Below are 8,455 nucleotides of genomic sequence, written 5' to 3'. Positions count from 1 at the left end.
CAGGGACTCACCCAGAGCCGCCCAAAAAAGTATATTTACTTTTATAACCTAATGAATGATTTCACGCGCCATTGACCATTAGCGGTCCAGCTACGAGCACAGCCATTGACCGACATGACGTCATTCCCAGAATTCCTAACTCACTGCTTCCGTTACCAACCCACGCAAAATAAAAACACCGCAAAACGCTCTGTTAATAGTAGTAGTAGTAGTAGTAGTAGTAGTAGTAGTAGTAGTAGCTGTAACCTCGCACGGCAAGGTAAAAGCGTAATTTAGTAGCTGTAACCTATCTTTGCAAATCAAGGCCAAGCTCTCTCATGAGAACAGTGGCCCCGTGAACTCCCTTCGAGAGGCTCTTTTAACTATCGCTGCGGCGCATACTGCCCGCATGGCAAGAAAAACATTAATTTAGTGGTTTCGAAATTTCGTAACATTTAGCCACATTTCGTCGGATATTTCCTTAACGATTGTAACAGTTCGCAGATCGCTGGTATATCGGAAAGACGCTCCTATCGGCAATCCCGTGAACTGAATATAAAAGAGCATCATCTGCCGCCGAGTCTCCATGCACAGCGAGCGGAGTGGGTACACTAGGCTTCTGCCGAATCTTGATAGTGTTCGATCATGAAGTGGGAACTCAACCTCACTCCTCTTGCCGGGAAATTGTCCAAGAATGATCAGTTTTCTATGCTGTCATTCCCTTGTGACATATAGTGTGTCCATATAATTATAACACTCTTTATTTACATAGGGCGTATGGATGATAATCTGATTCTGAAGTTAAGCTGGTTAATAATAGAATCATTGATGCGTGATGTTGTCCAAGATATGCGCAAGATTCTTCGACAGCTCCACATTTTAAAAGCATGGATTAATTCTTTTAAGGCCTATAGCACGAAGAGTCCACTTATCGGTTCCATATAAGGAAACCCCAAAATGCCAGCAAGCTTTCCAGGGCATCCACCACGGTTGGGTATTTGGCCGGTTTTTAATAGGTTTTAATAATTCAGACTGGACACCAGAAGGTGCATCTTCAGTGGGACGAGATAGATGAAGTATATAGCAAAACAAAGCAAAGTCATCTCAGTACAGGCGGTGAAGGCCCTTGGAGGAGGGGTGAGTAAAGCCTTCCGCTGTTCCTAGCCTAACCTCGGCACTTGGAGGGATAAAGTGCTTAGCTCTACACCGGACCTTCTTTACCCCAGGATTTAACCTGGTGTAGGCTGAATGAACTTCAAGGCCTTGTGCATCTTGCGAAGTGGAAATCTCGTTCGTTAAAACTTCGACTTCCTGACGAGGAATTGAACACACGTCCTCCCAGGTGAACGGAGCACACCTTTACCGCCTCGGCAAGGCGTATAGATTAGGTGTATAGAAGTCGAAAATAGTTCCAGTTGAAATTTTGTCTGTCTGTCTGTATGTCTGTCTGTTTACGTCTTTGTTTGTTTGCTTGTTAGGCCTATATCACAACATAACAGGAAAACGGTTTTACAGAAATTTGGAATGCAATATCTTATGATGTCGGTGTGTAGATGGTCTTGATGAGTCATTCGATGGTCACGCGACAAAAATTTATTGAACTCAAGATTAGGCTGTCCAATGTTGTCCCATTCCACTGACTACTTTGTCCTGAGGAACAAAACTTCGAAGGTGATGTGCAGGAGGCCTAAATAATAATAATAATAATAATAATAATAATAATAATAATAATAATAATAATAATAATAATAATAATAATAATAATATCTAGCAGTTTTCCGCTGGCTCCGCCCGCAATGTACAAAGTATAGTGTTATTCGTTACTATCCTCACGGATGTATTTGCAAAGTTTCGAGTTAATGAAATAAAGCACATGATCTGCTGTGGTAATAGAATATTATATCAACAAAACACTTGAAAATACATCACACAAAGAATTTGAATTAAACGTTCCTTGGAACAACACCACACGCCGAACTGTTAAAAAAGTCTTCCAAACATGGGCGCCCGCAAGGGGGGACAAGGGGGGCACTTGCCCCCCCCTGGAATTCTAAAGATGTTGATGTTCAATTGCTTTAATATCATACCAGATTATTTCATAAACTGAAATTACTGACAGTCATCAAGCATATGTTATAACTGGAAGTTTCTGTAAACAATTTAATGTTGCTGACGTTATATTGGTTTTTATAGTCAAGAAAATTGTTAATGTGCCCCCCCCCCCCGCTGGAAAAGATCCTGCGGGCGTCCATGTTTCCAAATATCTTAGTTATGGAGACAAATGTACTCATAACTTTTCTCAGAATCTACCAATTTACGTAGTTATTTCCTCAAAAGAAAAATGTTGACGAAATGAGATGTCAAATTGTATGTGCACTCATAACTTTCCTCAGAATCAACCCATTTAAATGGTTAAGAGCTAAAATGAAAGAACTTAATTCACAGAGTGTTCTTAGGCCAAAACGAACTCCGTACCTCAATTAGAACCAAAGATATGATTGCTTCAAAGAGACAGAAAATTGAAAAAAAATCAAATAATTTGAGGAAGGCAGAAGTTAAGTGATTTACAGTACTTGATAACAAATCTGTGCATGAATACCTTTCAGTTTTTTGAAAATGAAGGAAATCGACCGGATAGAATGGCCGGACTGACTGACTTTAGTTTTCATAATTTGTTTTAATATATAGACTAGCAGTTTCCCGCTGGCTCCTTCCGCAATGTACAATGTATGGTGTTGTTCGTTACTATCCTCACGGATGTATTTGCAAAGTTCCGACTTAATGAAATAAAGCACATGATCTGCTGCGGTAATAGAATGTAATATTGTGTCAAGTAAACACTTGAAAATACATTACACAAAGAAATTGAATTTAACGTTCCTTGAAACAACACTACGCGCAGAACTATTAAAAAGTCCTTCAAAGATCTTCGTCATGGAGACAAATGTACTCATGACTATTCTCATAATCTACCAATAATAATAATAATAATAATGATAATAATAATAATAATAATAATAATAATAATAATAATAATAATAATAATAATAATAATAATATATGGATTCTTTCCACTTCAATTTGAGGCCCCGTGTTCGATTCGTGGTCAGTACAGTACAAATATTAGGTCTTCACAGGCCAAGAAATGTACTATTCTATAATAAATTATGGGCCATGTTTAAAAAAATATGTTAAACCCTTTACTGTGAAGGCATTGAACGCTAATACGCTCATTCTTCTAAGGGCTTGATCCTACTGATAGGAGATATGAAGGGACGGTTGACCCATTAAACAGTGGGTCTAGTCAAATACTGTCCCTACCCCTCCACAATTAGTCATACAGTCGGATTATTTCTCCTTTTCCTGTCGAGTGTTCAGCCCGAAGGCCGGCCTGGACATCTCCGAATCTAGCCATAACAGGGACTGGCTGCATAAAGAATTGCTTTACGAGTATCTTTTCTTTCCTTTTTTTTTCTTTTTCTTTTTGCTAGTTGCTTTACGTCGCACCGACACTGATAGGTCTTATGGTGACGATGGGACCTGAATGGGCTAGGAGTGGGAAGAAAGCGGCCGTAGCATTAATTAAGGTACAGCCCCAGCATTTGCCTGGTGTGAAAATGGGAAACCACGGAAAACCATCTTCAGCGCTGCCGACAGTGGGGTTCGAACCTACTATCTCCCGAATACTGGATACTGGCCGCACTTAAACGACTGCAGCTATCGAGCTCGGTTTTTACGAGTATCGCTCACACCTCAGTCACTCCCACATAGTCAAAGCCAAGGGTGAGGCTGAGACAGGTCAATGAATGTAACAAACTTGATCAAGCCCACACCAATAGGGATAGTGCACTGTAAACACTAGGTCCTACCAACAGAGACATTCACTTCTAGGAATCATATTTAGTGTTAAAAGTAGATCATTTCTTTCTTTCTTAATCGGAGATGAAATTGGGTAGGAGGACCAGTATCTCCCCCAGGTGGCCTCACCTGCTATGCTGAATAGGGGCCTTGTGGGAGGGGGGATCGGACTATCGGAATGAATAGACGAGGAAGAGGAAAAGAAGCGGCCGTGGCCTTAAGTTAGTTACCATCCCGGCGTTTGCCTGGAGGAGAAGTGGGAAACCACGGAAAACTACTTCGAGGATGACTGAGGTGGGAATCGAACACCCCTCTACTCAGTTGACCTCCCGAGAAAGAGTGGACCCCGTTCCAGGCCTCGTACCACTTTTCAAATTTATTGACAGAGCCGGGAATCAAACCCGTGTCATCAGGGGTCGTAGCTAATCACACTAACCACTATACCACAGAGGGTTCGTCATTTTATTCCTAGAAATCACAAAAGTCGTCAAATATAGATGTCAGTTCAGTTATCATCGTCACAGATAGCTACGTTCTAATAAACCACAGCTTTGTAATTGACTACTGGTGCTAATGGACTGGAACAGGCTAACGGGTTTGAGATTTTAGAAATACTGCAGACATGTTAGAGGGCATGTCGGCCCCCGGGGTTCACTCAGTGTCACGTACTATGGAGCAAGTCCCGCAGGTAAACATCTCGACTGTGCTGTTTCATGCACTGCCTTCTGGTGAGAAGTGAAAGCCTACACCTTGTATAGACCTCGTGCGCATGGATGTTGCTGCGCTCTGGCGGCAAGTTGCTCGAATAGTTCATGTGACTTGCTCTCGTCAGTGAAGTGAAGCAACGCGATTATCAGGCTGCGTTTGTTGAGATACGAAATCAAGTTCGAGATGGAAGAAAGTTCTACAAAGAGTAGAACACATTGCTCTGTGGTTGGATGTAACTATTCCTATAGAAACTGTCCTCCTGGAACGAAATTCTTCGTATTCCCAAACAATAAGCACACATTTGGTACCTAACTCATTTAGACAAAATTGTTCGTCTCATAGGTGTCTTAGTGAAATTCAGTCCTCCGATCATTAAAGCAGACGACTAGTATCTTTCAGGTAAAGGCCTACACTTAAACATGATTATATAATTATTGCACTGTACATGATTACATCAATTTAGTTCACTGTTTTTAAATTTTTTTTACTTCAAACTCGAGTAGAAATGATATCATGTTTGAAATGTCTGAATAGTGGTAGATTTTTTTTTTTGAGTATGGTAACAATGTAACACTATGCATAACGCTTGAAAATTAGTGGAAGGTAATGTTCGAAATAAAACCTCCGTGAGAATAATATTTGAAAGGAATTCTTCTTTTCTGGAGACACCCACTTTCACACTTTTCTTGGGAGAATATACAAAAAAGTCACGGGAATTGAGGTTCAAAATATACAATGATGCCTGTACCTGGGTGTAATATACGTGAGTTTCCTTAACTTGATATCACCGTCAATGTCAATATACAAATTTGGAACATTACACATGTTCTCATCAATCACGGGCTTTTCCCAACAGGAGTAAGGGAACTTAATCTCCAAAAGAGAGGGTCAGTCCTGACCTACCACTATCCCATCCAGGCTACTAGGGTTGCTCTTCGTTTATTAACAAACCCAGCTGTGACACGCAACATTGGGAAGATAAACAAAACTCCTGAAGTACCCTCTGCTCATTATCTCTGCCATATCTCACTGCAGGACTGTTTATGTCCTTAGAAATAAGAAGCTGAGTTGCCAGTTTATTAAAATCTCCACTTTGCAGTGTCATGATCTTGTGAACACTCGGCTGGCAGATATGTGCAATTTTCTTTGATCGAACCACGCAGGATTTTTAGACTGAGCCCTAGTCTCAATCGCAATAGCATGCGTCTACGATTTTGTGACTTTTACGTTGTCATAATAAACATTCAGGACGTCACTTTGCAACGTGCACTCATAATTGTTTGACACTATTGATATCTTGCCACTTGACAAGTAATTTATTCCATAGCATCTAAACAGTTTATTAACGTTTTGAAGGTCTAATTGTTGAAGAAGCTGAAGTAAAAGTCTTGTTTCGCTCTACAGCATCATCCACGATAGCTTCAACAATGGAATTGGAGATAATTAAGGATTCACCTTCACACTCGGCCTTCGAAATTCTTGTAAAAGCACAGTCTATAAATTTAATTTTCTCATATAGTTCAGTTTTGCTGAATGTTTCAAATCCCTCACTTTCCAGTACGCTACACGCTAGCCGCTTACTTATCTGTCCTTGAACATTTCTCCTAAATATTCACCTTTAGAATATTCTGCGGCAACATTTTTAGGTTTTTCCCATTGTTGCAGAAAGGAAATCTTCGAAGAATCTCTCTCCGTATTAATATAAATGCAAAGCGCAGCAATGTGCTTACAGCATTTGGGAGGCTTGCTTTGCATTCACACTCGGCTGGCTGAATATTCCTGTTGCAATCGATCTGTTAAATGTTAAAACAAGACTAGCATTAATTAATGAAAAAATAATTTACAACGGCAATGGACACGGAAAATGTGTAATGTATATTAAAGTTATGTTTGAAATTAATAGTCTGTATATACATATGACTTATGGTGCAAAAAGAAAGGTAACTATTACTGTAAGTTTAACTGCATAAGGAGTTCGATTAATGCTAGTTTCCCCTCAAACAGAAGCTGGATATTTCTTCTCCCAATCGTTCTTTCACCTGGAATATGTGATTACTGAAATATGACTTATTCCAACGAATATTCTGAAAGTCCACACAAATCTCTATGGACGACGACATTTCAGCTTTAAATAGCTTCCTTCACTGTCATACTTGATTCTCCCGCACAAGCCACTACACACAGTCGTCACATGAATGTTCTGAGCGAGTTGCCGCTAGGGGCGCCAGCAGGTAAAATATCGCCATTCGCACGAGGTCTATTACCCAAGGGATTTATGCTCTCTACACTTCTCCTCTCTGCTCAGGTGCTGCCAACCCTCCAAGACAAAGAAACAGATTTCCCGCCCCCCCCCCCCCCGTTTCCTATTGAAGACAGACGTACCTCAAATCTGTATCATACCTGACCTTAGAGCATATTCTTATGATTCTTTTCCACCAATTTTCCCACACCGTCGTGGAGTCTCCCAGGTGTGATATGGGTTCCCGTTCCTGTTTTACAGCCGGATGCCCTTCTTGACGCCAAGGGGATTTGGAGGGTCTTATTTACTATTACGCGTATCTATAATGTCTGTGTACTACTGCACCCTGGCTTGCCGATTGTCAACAACTGCCTCTAACTCTTGTACACGTAAACTCTTTAGACTCTTCTGTTCTCAAGGGCTTCGGATTCTTCTGTCACTTGTTGACATGCCTCAGTGGGTGACATTCGGAAACCTGATGGTTAATTGAAATAAAATTCAAGAAGTGGGCTCAAGGCACTCAAGAATTTGATAGATGTGAAGCATAAAAAATTGCATTGACGACAAATATGACAGATGAAGGCTTCAATATAATACTGTCATAGTTATTATTAATTTAACGTGAATTTTCATTGATAAAAATGAAAATCAGTAAAGGAATGAAAAGAAGAAAAACCTAACAATTATTATCGGAATGTAAGTAACGCCGTTGGTCGATTCACTTGATCCGTGAAGATTAATTTCCGTGACCGGACTCTGAATTTTTCTTAATTAAGGTTATCCATCGATTATAAAATATCACGTAGGATATCATTACCCACCGAATGCACCCTTAATGGAACCGAAAAAACCTCTGGTTATGCTTGAATCGATTATTATATAAAGTATATGAATTTACTTCACAGAAAAATTTACTTCTCAGGAAAAGAAATGATCACAACATGTTCTGTCACAATCAGACAAAAAAGGATTAATTTACTTTAAGACGCCTACTTATTTAAACAAAATATCAAAAGGGATTATTCCACTGAATCACAATATTCATTACTAAAAATAATGTCCGACTCGTTGACTGAATTGTCAGGGTAGCTGGCCTTCGGTTCTGAGGGTCCCGAATTTGGTTCCAGGCCAGGTCGGGATTTTAACCTTCATTGGTTAATTTCAATGGCCTGGGGGCTGGGTGTTTCTGTTGTCCCCAACATCCCTGCGACTCACACACCGCATATAACACTACCCTCCACCACAATAACACGCAGTTACCTACACATGGCAGATGCCGCCCACCCTCATCGGAGAGTCTGCCTTACAAGGGCTGCACTCGGCTAGAAATAGCCACACGAAACTATTATTATTAGTATTATTACTAAAACTAATTTAGTTTACATTTAAGATAGTACACAAAGTGACTTCCAGGTTATATTTGTTTACAATAAATAACACTGAGTGCATAAACCAATAAGTACGGATATTTAAAATGAATTTTATCATGTCCCTGAATAACAATTAAAGTTTATTTAATACGACCATTTATGAACGGTACCAACAAAAAAATTAACAAAGTAAAGTCGATGGATAGTGTCATAATAAAATAGCTACACTACCAATAGCAACTAACGTGAAGTAGGGTTTTAATAAACCATCTTCATTGAAGTATGAAACTACAATGACCTA

This window comes from Anabrus simplex, chromosome 5 (genome assembly GCF_040414725.1).
Source record: "Anabrus simplex isolate iqAnaSimp1 chromosome 5, ASM4041472v1, whole genome shotgun sequence".
Classification (NCBI taxonomy): domain Eukaryota; kingdom Metazoa; phylum Arthropoda; class Insecta; order Orthoptera; family Tettigoniidae; genus Anabrus; species Anabrus simplex.
This window is presented reverse-complemented; position numbering follows the sequence as displayed.